At 40.5% G+C, this 15,893-nt stretch overlaps 1 protein-coding gene across 1 annotated transcript in view; it reads right to left on the bottom strand.

Annotated features, from left to right (window-relative positions):
- The window catches only part of mapre2.S (microtubule associated protein RP/EB family member 2 S homeolog), a 93,560-nt gene extending 81,434 nt beyond the window's left edge, over positions 1–12,126 (bottom strand). The window contains exon 1 of the mRNA XM_018268550.2: positions 11,982–12,126. The gene's annotated coding sequence lies outside the window, so the exon portion shown is untranslated. The remainder of the gene's footprint in view (positions 1–11,981) is intronic.
- Between the last annotated feature and the right edge of the window lie 3,767 nt (positions 12,127–15,893).

Below are 15,893 nucleotides of genomic sequence, written 5' to 3'. Positions count from 1 at the left end.
GCAGACTGCTCCAACTGCGCATGCGCCCAAATACCGATCTCCCATTCAGCTTACAGAGGACCCGGAAGATGTATGCGTGGAACTTCACTGGCAGAATCTGCGCCGAGAAGTAAGTATGGGGCATTTCCCCGGGGGGCAGTTAGCATGGGGGGAGGAGGGAGGTCTACCTGGGTTGGGGGGTACTCTGTTTTTTTACAAGGGGTTAAATTCTCCTTTAAAGGAGAAAGAAACCCCTGGGCACAAAAACCCTCCCCTCTCCCCTGTGTTGTTCCCCCTCCCTCATCCCCCCTGGCCTACCTGTCCCGCTGGGCAAATGCCCCTAACTTGTTACTTACCCCTCTGCCCAGGTCCAGTCCACGGAGTTCACAGACGCCACCCGATCTTCTTCCTGCTTTGACCGGCGTTTTTTGGCGCATGCGCAGTAGGAACATGCGCCAAAAGTCACAACGTTTTCCGATTTCACTTCGTGGCTTTTGGCGAATGCGCAGTAGATCCATACCGGCGAAATGCTCCTACTGCGCATGCGCCGGTCAAAGCAGGAAGACGATCGCGTGGAAGAAGATGGCCTCTGTGAACTCCGTGGACTGGACCTGCGCAGGGGCATTTGCCCAGCGGGACAGGTAGGCCAGGGGGGAGGAGGGAGGGGAAGCAACACAGGGGAGGGGGGAGGGTTTTTGCGCTCAGGAGCAAACAGGTCACTTAGTTGGGTCTGTATTGTACAACCCATCTATGCTACAAACAAGTCAAGGTAGCCCAGTTACCCCTCTCACAGGCTTATAGATTCACATTGCTGCTTCATATTTAAAGGGATACTGTCATGGGAAAACATGTTTTTTTCAAAATGCATCAGTTAATAGTGCTGCTCCAGAAGACTTCTGCACTGAAATCTATTTCTAAAAAGAGCAACATATTTTTTTATATATATATAATTTTGAAATCTGACATGGATATATTGTCAGTTTCCCAGGTGCCCCTAGTCATGTGACTTGTGTCCTGATAACTTCAGTCACTCTTTACTGCTGCACTGCAACTTGAAGTGATATCACCACCCCCAACAGCCTAGCAGAACAATGGGAAGGTAACCAGATAACAGCTCCCTAGTACATATAGAGTAAGAACAGCACCCAATAGTAAAAACCCGTGTCCCACTGCGACCCTATTCATTTACATTGAGTAGGAGAAACAACAGCCTGTCAGAAAGCAGTTCCATAGTGCAGCACTAACTGTTTCTGAAAGCTTGTTGGATTAGGAATTACATTTTATATAGTAGAGTGAATTATTTGCAGTGTAAACAGTGTAATTGAGGAATAAAAACTACATCATAAAAATTATGACAGAATCCCTTTAAGCTCTCAGCATTCTCAGCCGCACACCTACTGTGTATAACTACAGAAATGTAGCGAGAATTCAATTCTGTTTCTAAAATAGCAGACAGAGAGCAACACCTCCAATCCTTACAATATACAGCCGAAATATCAAACTAGATGAGTCACTGTATGTGTGCCCAGTTTCTAATAAAGCATAACAAGCAGACACTATTATATTACAAAAAAGAGTGAATGTGCCAACAGACAGAAAATCTGTTTCCACTTCTGCAGGAAGCACGCATAGACTCTGCTCAATTACTGGACATAAACCTTGTGGCATGGATGTTTCCCAAGGAACAAAAGTACACAGATTTTTAAAAAATAATATGCTAGTAACACCATAGTGAAGTTTTCATGCATACTGTGTACAGATTAAAATGGCTAATTATATACGAATAAACATGTGTAAATAGATGATTGGACTATGCTTTGGTACTTACATTTTTTTTAAATTATCCGTTTAGCCAAAGTCTAAACACACTTTTTTGTCACAGAATACTTTAAAAAGATAACAGCCTAGTATATACAGTATATCCTGTAAAGGGCTTTGGGCATATTTTTTTAAAGAGTAAACACTGAGTTTACCAAAGGTGAACTGCTTGTCACTAGACCAATGCTAAACACAGATAAAAATTAAATTTTTCCTATTGAAAGAAGCTAATTTTAAGCAATTTCCAGTATACATTCCTGGCAAATTTTCAGTCAGTTCATAGTGTACATATAACTGGTATTAAAACCAGCAAATGTTTGTGCCCTGGTGTTTCTGAGTTTTAAAGCAATATACCAAAAGCCAGCTGATTAACAGACCTTGCTGCAATATTTAAGGCTGACTTCTGCTATACTTTCAAGAGACAGAACTAGTAGTGCAAACAGAAACAGAAATATACTGCTTTCAGTTGACCTTATAAATGACTTTTAAAAAAACATTGAAAATGTTAATGAATGCTTAGATTTAGATCTCTTTCATTTGTTTGGGGGGTTTCATCACTTTTCAACCGAACAAATATTTATTAAAACTATATTTCATCCAAGTGCTCCTAAAGTCCTGGGCATCCCAGCTTCCACTGAGTGTGCTGTTAGCCTTGTTGCCATATGTCTAGCATGTCTTAAGAGTGAACAGCCACTGTCCTCATTACTGTCTCTATAAAAATATATTGCATAAAACAGTAGGGATGCACCGAATCCAGGATTCGGTTCAGGATTCGGCCTTTTTCAACAGGATTCAGATTTGGCAGAATCCTTCTGCCTGGCCGAACCGAATCCGAATCCTAATTTGCATATGCAAATTAGGGGCGGGCGGGAAATTGCATGACTTTTTGTCACAAAACAAGGAAGTAAAAAAAATGTCCCCTTCCCACCCCTTATTTGCATATGCAAATTAGGATTCGGATTTGGTTCGGTATTCGCCCGAATCTTTGACAAAGGATTCGGGGGTTCGGCCGAATCCAAAATAGTGTATTTGGTGCATCCCTATAAAACAGTTCATACTGCTCCATGTAAATAAACCATTTTCATAATGATATATATTTTCAGCCACTGGGTAATCCTAAATAGAAAATTGCCATTTTAAAAATTAAGGGCCGTCCCCTGGGATCATATGATTCACAGTGCACGCAAACCAACCAGACAAACCATACATTTTGGTCACATGAGCCAATTAATAGACAAAGTTCTGTGTTTTACTTGCACAATTCTTTCTTTTACAGTTAGAGCTGCAGTATTTCTGGGCAGGTGATCTTTGAGGCAGCACACAGTCCATCATAACATGGGAATTCAAGGTAAAACATGTAAAAGGGCAATATTTAATTACATCTATATTCTAGTTTGGTAAGATTCTTTAATATGTCACTTATTATGATATAAACTATATCTAGCTCAAGTATTCATTTTAGGGGTATAGTTTTATTTTAAATAAATTACATTTGGATTAGCTCATTGAAGTCTACAATAATATCCTCTGGTCTGGCTACCAAGTAAGCATATTCATACCTTGGCAGATACAAAGGTTAATCCCCCATATGTAATATCCAGGTACAATAACCCATAGCAATGGGGAGTGTGCTTGTAAACAGGTGATCGCTAAATTCAACCTGCTGATTGGCTGCTATAGGTAATGAGACCATAGCCAAGGTTGCACCTTTTATCCCCCCCCCCAATAAAAATATATTTCACATTTTAAAACTTTAAATTAAGCATGAAGATATAGCAAGCACCATTATTATAGGATACCCTCTACAATGTAAACCCTTTAAAGGCTAAGTTCAACTTTATGTTTGCAGCTGTATATGTATTAGTTATTATATAGTACAGTATATAGTTATATACAGTAGTGAAAATAAGTATTGAAAACGTCAAAGATTTTGTCAGTAAATATATTTCTAATGGGACTATTGACATGAAATGTATACCAGATGTCGGTAACAACCCAAATAATCGACACATACCAAAAACGCAAAATAAATAAATCCATAAATTAAGTTATGTGTAATGAATGGAATGACATGGGGAATAAGTATTTAACACATGAAGAAAAGTAGGTGCAAAAAGACATGGAAAGCCAAGCAACTTTCTGAAATTGGTCAGTATTTAGAAACCAATTCTGCCCCTTACTCTCTCAAGACCTTTGCAACCTTATTATTACAAAACATACTGATGACATTGGTTATAGACATATTTCTAAGCTTCTGAATGTTCCAGTGAGCACCATAAACCGAAAGGTGTAAAGAACATAATTTCACCCTAAACCGGCCCTTGACCAGGTGCTCCTCACAAGAGGAGTCAAAAGAATAATCAGAGGAGTTGTCCAAGCGCCAAGAATTACTCGCTAAGAGCTTCAGGAAGATCTTGAATTAGCAGGTACAGTTAAAGAAAGCAATAAGTAATGCACTCAACCGACATGCCTCTATGCACGCTCACCAGGCAAGACTCCACTGTTGAAGAAAAAACTATTTGAAGCTCGCTTAAAGTTTGCTGCACAACATTTGGACAAGCCAATGAAATTCTGGGAGAATATAGTCTGGTCAGATGAGACCAAATGGAACTCTTTGGATGTCATTGCACACACCATGTTTGTAGGAGAAATTGTACTTTCACCCCAAAAAAACCATACCAACAGTGAAGTTTGGAGGTGGGAACATCATCATGGTGTGGGGCTGTTTTTCAGCATATGGTACTGGCAAACTTCATATAATTGAAGGAAGAATGAAAGGAGAAATATACAGGGAGTTGATAAGAGTTTGCTGCCATTTACCAGGATGCTGAAGAAGAAATCGGGGTGGACATTTCAGAAAGACAATGATCCCAAACACACAGCCAAGGAATCTCTCAATTGGTTTCAGAGAAATAAAGCTGTTAAATGGCCCAGTCAATCACCCAACTTGAATCCAATTGAAAATCTATGGAAAGAACTGAAGACAGAGTTCATAGAAGAGGTCCCCAGAACCTTCAACATTTGAAAACAGTTTCTGTGGAAGAATGTGCCAAAATCACACCTGAGCAATGCATGCAGCTAGTTTCTCCATACATGAGGCATCTTGAAGCTGTGATAACCAACAAAGGCTTTTCTGTATGCGTGTTCAATACTTATTTCTTGTGTCATTCCACTTTACTACACATAACTTAATGTATGGACTCATTTGTTTTGAGTTCCTTGTATGTATGGGTTGTTACTGGCATCTAGCATTAGAAATACATTTACTGAGAAAAATGTAGCAACCCCATTGCACTCTCTAGTTGAAAGAAAAGATAGAGATTCAACTCTTAAACACACCAGGGGCATTCATTTTGCCATGGTTTTCCCCTTGCCTCATGACCTAAATGGCACTGAAGAGACCTACTTATATGATGATTACAGAGCCAAATGTGGGTTAGAACCTTTGTTAGAACCTTTGTTAACAGTTGTGTGCTTGGTTTTGCACAAGAAGTAATTGGGCATTGAGGCATGGTGGTTTGTTTATACAGATTTGTTAAAAATATGACATTGTTTTAGTGTAGCCCTCAGGCAGAAGAATGTTTAGTGCAACTGGGGCAGTCATAAATTCTCATACATCTAGTTATGAAAAGGGTTTATTTATCTAGAAGAATATGAGCCCAATGAAGCCAGCAGAGGGGTAGAAAAATCTATTAAAACTTATTTTTTCAATCATACAAAGAAATCATTAGTTTTTTTTCAATTACTCTCTATTTTTCTAAAACATTACTTATATATAGTGAATAAAGTTCCCCCTCTTGTAAAATATAAGGATATTATAAGTTACCGAGGAGTCCCATGAACATATAAAAACATGAGGCCAATGGCCGCCAGGGGAACCCTCCTTTTAGAGCCTGACAGCTTTGCAAGTCCATATAAACAATAAACACAGCTGGTCAGGGGGGGAGACAATACAGATGAACAAAATAAATATCTTAACTGGGTTCCAAAGGGGATTTTGAAATAACAAACAAATAAATTCAAGCAAATGGCAAATAAATGTTCCCGGAAGATACTTCACCTTGCAAAAATTGCTGATGAACCCAGTGCAGAAAGCCGATGAAGTGCCTTTTTTAGGCAACCTTGGGACCAAAATGTTGTGTTTATGGTAAAGAAATAATCCAGATTAGGGATGTCGCGGACTGTTCGCCGGCGAACTTGTTTGCGCGAACATCGACCGTTCGCGTCCGCCGAATGTTCGCGAACATAACGCAACGTTCGCCAATTTGGGTTCGCCTTAGCTGGCGCTTTTTTTTGCCATTTCTCCCCCAGACCAGCAGATACATGGCAGCCAATCAGGAAGCTCTCCCTCCTGGACCACCCCACACCCCCTGGACCACTCCCCTTCCATATATAAACTGAAGCCCTGCAGCGTTTTTTCATTCTGCCTGTGTGTGCTTGGAAGAGCTAGTGTAGGGAGAGAGCTGTTAGTGATTTGAGGGACAGTTGATAGTAACTTTGCTGGCTAGTAATCTACTTGATACTGCTCTGTATTGTAGGGACAGAACTCTGCAGGGATTTGAGGGACATTTTAGGTTAGGTAGCTTTGCTGACTAGTAATATACCTTCTACTGCAGTGCTCTGTATGTAGCTGCTGTGGGCAGCTGTCTGTCCTGCTGCTGATCTCTCATCTGCATCTGTTCTTCAAACCACTGCCACCTAGCTGTGTGAGCTTTTTCACATTCTGTCTAAATATCAATAATAATACCGTCTCCAGAAACACCACCTGAGTGACGTAGTGTGATTTCTGCCCTTTACAGCACAAAACGCAGCGCTGTGTCAACAATGGATTTTTTAGAAACATATTTGCCCTTGATCCCTCTCTGGCATGCCACTGTCCAGGTCGTTGCACCCTTTAAACAACTTTAAAATCATTTTTCTGGCCAGAAATGTCTTTTCTAGCTTTTAAAATTCGCCTTCCCATTGAAGTCTATGGGGTTCGCAACGTTCGCGAACCGTTCGCATTTTTGTCCGGACGTTCGCGAACATGTTCGCGAACATTTTTTCCGACGTTAGCTACATCCCTAATCCAGATTAGCAACACACTGTACTTTGTTTTTTGATCTTCAAATCTGAACACGCATGAATTAGTCAGCATGGGTCAGTTAAAGGGAAACACCAACCCTAATGTTTTTGCATAATAAAAAAAATATGTTAAGCAACTTTCTATGGCAGTTATTACATTGCAGTATCTGTTAGTCCATTTCTGCACTGTGCATTGAAAGGGGACCCGTCACCCAAAGAAATTATTCAAAATCACATTACATCACAAAATGTATCACATTAGTCAAGCAAAATAAATTTTAATTACACTGTATAAATTATTTGAATCTTGTTTCCTTCAGTCTGGGAAATCATTATTATATCAAGCAGGCAGGAGCCATTTTGTGGACACTGTTATTAAGACAAGCCTTGCATCATCTCTGAATCTTGTTCCTTGGAACCGATGTCCATCCCCATGCCCTGGCTACACAATTAAATGGTGAAGAGAACGGGGAAATGTGGGGAGAACAGTGACATCTAGGAAGTGCTGAATGGAAAGTGAAAGTAATTGTCTGCCCCGCCTCTATGCCTAAGGCATAGAGGAGGGGGCAGACAATATCTGATTGACAGCTGAGATGTTTAAATGAGCTTACAACAGTTATGAATGCTTTAATAAAAAATAGGAATTGGATTTCATGTTTAATTTGAAAAGGACTTTCATTATACAGCTTTTTGTGTCTGGGTGACAGGTCCACTTGAAACCATGTTTCACACGCCAGACTCCAATTCGCATAATGCCTTGCATATCTATTAATCAGATGGCTTCTGCTACATTGTTTCAATAAATATCTCATACTGCTTATTCTTTCTATGGAAGTATACCCCTAAAACTAGCCCTACTTAAATTCTAATCAATCAATAATGATACAACAAGTTTAATTCAAAACCAGGTTCCAAACAGAAGACAAGTAGTCATGTTTATTGGAGTCTAAAGAAATAGTAATCAATGATATCAACCCCCAAGGATTAAGTTTTGTGTCTTAAATTAACAGTGAATTATAAATAAATTGTTATGTGAAGAGCAAGAGGCAGAAATGCTAGTCCTCAATGCCTAAACCAAATATGTATGCTGCAGTGTGAGGCCAGGTTAATCACTGAGAAGCTCAATTGTTGTGGCCGAAGCACTTATGCTCAGACAAGGAGATATATATAAAACATGAGCTAATAAGTGGTTTCAGAATCTCTTTTGCTCACGCCTGTTTTAAAATGCAAGATCTACCTATTTTTAGTATTTACAGTAACAAGACATGAACATCAATGACATGGTTTTGAATGAGAAAGCAAATCCACAATTTGAAAAGAAAGGCCTTCGAGGCCATATTTTTGGGTTCACTTTATGGGGTTAATTTATCAAAGGTGGAATTTCGAGGTTATGTGAATTTTTTTCAACTCAAATAAATATGAATTTACTCACAACTTGAATGGGAGGTTATTTATGAAAAAATTTGAAAGTTTAACATTCAATCGAATAGGAACGACTGAAAATTCGAATCGTTTTCCTATGAAAAAAAACTTGTCAGGAAGGCAATTAACATCTTCAAATGGTTCAACGGACCTCTGCCATTGACTTCTACATGAACCTGGCCAGTTTTAGGTGGCGAAGTGTCGAATTTAAACTGCTTCCATGGTCGAGGTAAATCTTACATTCTAATTCAAATTTGAGTTGGTGCTTTTAAATTTGAAATTGTGAGTTTTGACCCAAATTTTTTTTTCGAAAATTTGAATCTTAGTAAATCTGCCGATAAGTGTACCATGCTTTGAAAAATGTATGTTTCTGCCCTTTTTTATACCTGCTTACAAAGAAAGAAGTGCTAATTGGTCTAATGACTAGTTAAGGCCCTGATGGAAATTGTCAGCACTGGGGTACCATGGGTGCTGGAGATTGTGAAACCCCTAGTCAAGATGTAGGGACTATAGTGACATCTGAAGGATTATTACACAAAAGCTTTTTCAGATTAAGGGGTTTCCCTGAGTGGCATTGTGTAGTGGGGGTGTCGTTATAAGCCCATAGGTCCCAACTGAAGATCATATAGCCCTCTGAAGCATACTGTATGTACCTAATGACATAAATTCACCCCCTCTATGTACAGTCATCCCTGCACGGTTGTATGCTAGAACCCTGTAGCTCTGCCTCTGATCTGTATTTCAAATCCCCAAAACTGCACCTCAGCCCTAAAGCTAAGCATTTATGCTCCCCCCCCCCAAATGGTTGCGGTTCTTATGTATCACTTCTACCCCTACCTATGTAGTATAATCTCTCATGAGCACATATTTTATATACTGAACTTATTGAATCAGCCTAAAGTTTCAGCTTCTCAATAGCAGCAATGATCCAGGACTTCAAACTTGGCACAGGGGGTTGCCATTTTGGAATGTGTCTGTGACACTCACATGCTCAGTGGGCTCTGAGAGCTGTTGAGAAGCTAAGCTTAGGGGTTGTCGCAAATTATATAAGATAATGCTACAGGGCTAATTATTAGATTCTAATGCTAGTTGCACTTTTTTTCTGTGCTGTGATGTAGTAATTATCTGTATTAATTACTAATTAACATTGTATTGTAACATTTATATTCTATGTATACAGTATATTGTGAGTCGGTCCCTAAACTCAGTAAGTGACAAAGCATGTGCAGTGAATCATCAGAAAAGAAGATGGGGAGCTACTGGGGCATCTTTGGGGGCACAGGTTTTCCCTGCTAAAGGGCTGTGGTTACTTTGGTTGGCATAGAAGCCAAAAACATTATGTACAACATTTCTACCCTACTTCTTTAGTTAAACTTTAGTTCTCCCTTCAAGCTTGTTGTGGAATAAGGTGGTTTTATAAAAAAAAATAGAATTCTAGTCAATATCATAACCGTACCCTATCATTCTGTATAAATGGTAAAATATACACAAAAGGATGGCTGCATTGTCCACAATTTAGTAACATAAAGGAGGAAGGAAATGCTGATAGCAGCAACTCATTACAATAAAGGTTAGGACTACATGGACGTTTTTGGCGCGATCCGACGTGCTGCAACAAATGCCGGCTTCAAATCGCATGTGATGGAAATAAGGTAAGTAATGGAAATGTTTGATGAAGTCGCATCGTTGATTTGACACAACACGACTGTAGAATGCAGACGCAGCGTGTAGCGTCTGCATCCAACAGTCGTGTTGCGTCGGATCAACGCTGCAACACCATCCGACAATGCATTCACTTACCTTATTTCCGTCGCATGCGATTTGACGCCGGCGTTTTGTTGCAGCGTGTCAGATTGCACCAAAAAAGGCCATGTAGTCCTACCCAAAGACTGAAACTGCACATTAAAGGTTCATGTCACAGTTAGGGTCGCCACCTTTTCTGGGAAAAAATATCAGCCTTCCTATATATTTATCTTTTTTCCCTATTGATACCATATTGATACCATAGGGATCAGCCATCATTTTTACCAGCCAGGTGGCAACCCAGGTCACAGTAGTACAGGCAAATTTACAAAATCTTATTTACTGCTAGATCGTTGCTAACGTGCCACGTCATTGCACCAAAGGCATAAAGGGACATATCAAATGGTGAAACATCCCTTTTACATCTTGCTAACTATGCCAATAAAATATTTTATCAGTAAATAGAAAGCTGTAATATTTCCTCGGGGAAACATCTGTGATCTTTATTTTCATCTTTTGTGAAATATATCAATATCTGTTGCATACGCCTTATTTTTACTGTTACTACATGTCCACATAATGGGGCACTGCTTCCTGTTTTAGAAAAGAACTCCTTAAAAGTGTCTTCAGTGGAGCAGTAATGCTTCCCAGCACCAGATATATGTTGCAATTAATAAAAAGGAGCATGTCTCATTGTGTAGCCTTCCCCTATGCTGCACAAAATCAATCCCTAAATGTGCCTAATCATTGATTCAGCGCATCCATTTGCAGTGCAGAAAAGCCGGCAGCTGGGGAATACATACAGGGATCTCAAGGGGGAGCACTTCAATAACCCTAATTATCTAACAACATAATAGGAACTGTGCTTGTGGGGTAGGAAAATCGCTAATGGGGAAGCCAGGAGGTTAACCAGCTGCTTCCCGCTATTAAGAATTTACAGCATGAAAGGGAATTATTTCTGTGAGATTTATAGGACAGAAAGGAGTTGTAATATAGGCTTTGTAATGTCCAACAAGGAAATGTCACTTGCATTTAATAAGAGATATCCAATAGCCATAAATTATGATTGGGGAACCCTAGGGACACTGCCATTTGATACTTTGCTGTGATATTTAAAGGTGGCATCTCTGCAGCAAACAAAAAAGCCATCCATGCAGCTGGTCACACTTCCTGGTCATGTGCACATGGAGGCAGTGCTAGATCTGCCCACGTACGGCTGTCCCACCCCAATGCATGACAGGATCCCCGTGTGTACTCACACATTAACATCCTGCAGACCAAGGAGCCGGCTTTACACTGGGGAGGGAAAAGGCACCCTGCACCCATTATGAGCTCACCCAAACCTGCATCAAACGCAATGCCTGTAAAAGATACTATCCATCACTTGTAGATTGTCAGCTTTAATGCTCAGCACCCGCTTGACTCCTGAGCTATAGGTCAGTGTTTGTATGTAACTTATATGTGTGTGATGTATACACCTTGTTGGACAGCGCTACAGATCATGTTGGTGCTACATGTTAATAGCAATAATCAGCAGGACTGGCAGGACCATGCTAAGCTCTGCTTTCACTAACAGCTGGAGAGCCGAGTGCAGGAGCTGCAAGGAAATCACATGATGGACAGAAAGTCACTGGACTCTGTCAGTTGTGCATAACAAACAGCACTGTCTGCTGAACTGAGAGACAACTATAAGAGGCCACAATAAAGTTCTACCCTCTGACCAGATGCTGCTGCTGTTGGTACGAGTCACTGGCAAAGTGCAAGAGTAAAGCGCAATTCAGCTTCTGTCTCTCCCACAACTTCCAACAGGCACTGGGGGTGCAACAAATCCCATTAGCAACAGCTCATGCCAAATCCCAGTGTAGCACCAGTGAGGAGCGGCAGTGACACGGTGAGTAAGGCAGGGAATGGCCATGTCAGAAACTCGCCCGCTGCTTACAATGCACTTTACTCACCTGCTGCAAGTGCGGAGCGGCCCTCACACAACACCCAAGCCTGACAGCTAGTGACAGTCACACACGAGCGGCAAACTCACTCTCACAGCAGCTCTGCCCGGCGACTCCCCTGACAGCAACTCACTGACAGCTCCTACACACCGGCAGCTCTCCAGCTTTGTTGTTCCACCCCTCAGTCCCTCCCACTTTCCTGCTTCACGCCCATCTCTGCCGGCAACGTCACATGACCCCACGAAACCACACCCACTTTGGAAGAAAAAATGCAGGGAAGCCGGAGTATGCTGCCAGGGAAGGCGTGGTCTGTGTGAGATTTCGGGGGTGCGGCTTAGAGTAGCAAGAAATGTTTGCAGATTGAGGTTAGCGATGCAGGGAAACATCCTGGACAATGAGATGTTTTTGTACATTAGAACGAACTCTCTTGTATAATATAATGTTCTGGTTAAATGCTCACAGGAAAGGGACGGGCTGTGAAGGCTGGAGCAGAAGGAGAAAGTAGCAGCAGATGCGCCTGAGAATTCATCATGAGATTTTTAGATCAGGTCTGGACTGGGATCTGGCATTTCAAGTACACAGAGGCCCAAACAGTCACACAGGAGCCCACTAAACAGTGACTATCTATGGAATCTTACAGCAGCCCCTGTGGCATTTGCCAGAACCCACAGATTGCCAGTCGGGGCCTGCTTTAGATGAGAGCATGGGGAGAAAAGAGCAGATTAGGAACAGAGGGGCTGTGCTTATATTTCCAGTTTACAACCTCCTCCTATCCCCTTTTGTTGTAAGGGTGCTGCTAGCACACAGCAGATTCAACCAAAGTTGCCTCACGAGGAAACTTTGGAAATCGAAGCGCCGCGAGTGCATTGGCGCTGGCGTTTTCTCATTATAGCAGAGGGAAGGCTATTGTCTCCCTGCAGAAGAAGCGATTAGTTGCCAGGCGACTAAATCTCCCCGAATCTGCCCATGTGCTTGAACCCTTAGTGTTTATTATGCAGTGGGAATTAGCCTATGATTAGGGGGCACATTTACTTAGTTCGAGTGAAGGAATAGAAGAAAAAAAACTTCGAATTTCGAATGGTTTTATTGGCTACTTCGACCATCGAATTGGCTACTTCGAACTTCGACTTCGAAATAAAAATCGTTCAACTATTCGACCATTCAATTGTCAAAGTACTGTCTCTTTAAAAAAAACTTTGACCCCCTACTTCGCCACCTAAAACCTACCGAGGTGCAATGTTAGCCTATGGGGAAGGTCCCCATAGGCTTTCTAACAATTTTCTGGTCGAAGAAAAATCGTTTGATCGATGGATTAAAATCCTTCGAATCGTTTGATTCGAAGGATATAATCATTTGATCGAACGATTTTTCGAACGAATTGCGATAAATCCTTCGACTTCGAAGTCGAAGGATTTAACTTCGACGGTCGAATATCGAGGGTTAATTAACCCTCGATATTCGACCCTAGGTAAATGTGCCCCCTAAGTGTTTGTGACACGAAACGCGTCAGGCTGTGGATACAATAAACCTTTTTCTCTTTTGAACATTTGCCTGGTGGAAGTTTGCCTTATTGAGTGCCTGCTCCATATTGGTTTCGTCAATTAGCCAGGGGTGCCCAAAGGGTAGATTGTGATCTACCAGTAGACCTTTAGTTGGTGATCAGTAGATCTCAAGACACCCTCAGCAAACAGCTTGTTTAAATCACCCTCCTATTTCATTCTTTCCATTCTCATATTTATTATGTTAAGGTTACATAAGAAATAGTTGTTTGTTAAATGTAGCAATATACATTTTCTCATAAATCAATATTTAAGTGATATTATAATGCTAACTGCTTTTATGGATGTAGATCATAATGGGACATCATCACTAAGGGGCAGATTTGGCAAAGGTCGAGGTGAATTTTTGAATGAAAAAAATCGAATCGAATTTCGAGCTATTTTTTGTGTACCTCGACTAGGGAATAGTCCAAATTTGATTTGCATTTGTAAAAAAATGTGAAAATTCAAATATCGAAATTTATCATGTACCGTCTCGTAAAAAAAAATTCGACTTCGATCATTCGCCATCTAAAACCTGCCGAATTGCTGTTTTAGCCTATGGGGGACCTCCTAGAAGCTATTTGAAGTCAATTGGTGAACTTTGAAAAATCAAAGTTTTTTTGGGAAAAACTTTGAATCAAATTCAATCGAATGCGATATTCCTTTGATTCGAACAATTCGAATTCGACCAGATACAGATCTATTTGATCGAAAACTGACCTATTCGACCCAAAAAAAAGTTTGACTTGATTTCAAACTTTTTTGAATTCGAATTTTGAAGTTTTTTCAATTCGGATTTGACCCTTGATAAATATGCCCCTAAAAGTAGACAGTGCTTTGAAAATGACCTGTGTATTTGTATGCTTCTGTAACATAGAATCAAAATTGAAGTGCTTTCATAAATAGTAGTCCTGCCTAGCAGAGCCTATGCTCTAAGGAACTCAAGCAATCACAGGTAAAGCTTACAGCAGCTTGTGTCCTGACTGGAATTGAACTTTGCATCCCAGTAGCAATATTATGTCCTTTGCCACCATACTGCCTAGAGCAGGAGTGCCCATACTTTACTAATGTGAGGTCTACTCTTAGTGATGTTGTCCCATTATGATCTGCATCCATAAAAGCTTTGTTAGCATTCTGTTCCATGGAAAATATTACTTAAAAATGGATTGATGAGAACCTTATGTAACCTTAACATGATAAATATCTGAATGAAGCATGAAATATGAGATATATTTAGACAAGATGTTCGTTGACAGTGTCTTGAGATCTACTGATCACCAGCTAAAGGTCTACTGATAGATCCCGATCTACCTTTTGGGCAGCCCTGTTGGCCTAGAGAAACTGTGATTTAAGGATAATTAAACCCAATTAAGTGGGGGACAATCCAGGTCAGTATGTAAAGGTGGACATAGACGTAACAATTACGATCTTTCTTGGAAAAGATCTTTCAATACACACGTGTAGAGCTGAATCGTCAGATATACAGGTAGAAACAATAGAATTTTCTCTGTATCTGACGATTCAGCACTAACAATGGCCCATGTTTGGGTGCCTTCAAAGACACCCGATCAAAATTTTTCGCCCACCCCGATCGACGAGCCGACCGATATCCAAGTCTTCTGCAGATATCGGTCAGCTCTTTTCCCACCATACATGCACTGAATATTGTACGAAAATTAGTTTTGTACGATATTATCTGTGCGTTATGGCCACCTTTACCCAGGTCAATAATGTCAGCTCAGTGTTCCATGGTGACAAGTACTCTGAAGAACTTTCCCCAAGTCAGCAATGTCAGCCAGTTCAAAATAACCTAACAATCTAGACCTAAAAACATGGGTGTTGAGATCAGCAATTTAAGCGGCCAAACAGCATTTAAGTAAACAGCCTATTAGAAAATATATATGAGATAATGTTAATGATAAGGATATTGGCGTCACTAAGGAGTTCCATAACCACACATCAAAGGTTGAGGCTGCAGGCCATGCACATCCCATGGCATCTAATATCCTTCTGAGTTCATTACAGACGTTCCAATGAGTTGTGACACAAATTACATCTCTAAGCACCGATTATAACTGATGACATCACTAGGAATTCAGAAAAACTGCTGAAAATAAAGACAGAAGAAAAAGAGCAAGAACATGTTTATTGCTGTGGAGAAACAGGAAATTAAGGAAAAATTCAAATGAAATAAATAAAGGGCATAACAAAAAAGACGAGAGGGTAGGAAGGAATAAAATAACGAATGGACTAATGAAAGAACTAATGAACAATATAAAGAAGAATTTGGAGCTGCAATTCTAAAACAAAATTAAGGAGCTAAAGAAGAAAAAGAAAGGTGGGGGGAGGAGAAGGGAGCAAACAAAGCAGTGTCATGAGT

The sequence above is a fragment of the Xenopus laevis genome, chromosome 6S (assembly GCF_017654675.1).
Source record: "Xenopus laevis strain J_2021 chromosome 6S, Xenopus_laevis_v10.1, whole genome shotgun sequence".
Lineage (NCBI taxonomy): Eukaryota > Metazoa > Chordata > Amphibia > Anura > Pipidae > Xenopus > Xenopus laevis.
The sequence above is the reverse complement of the archived record's forward strand: the minus strand, read 5'-3'. Positions and strand labels throughout refer to the sequence as shown.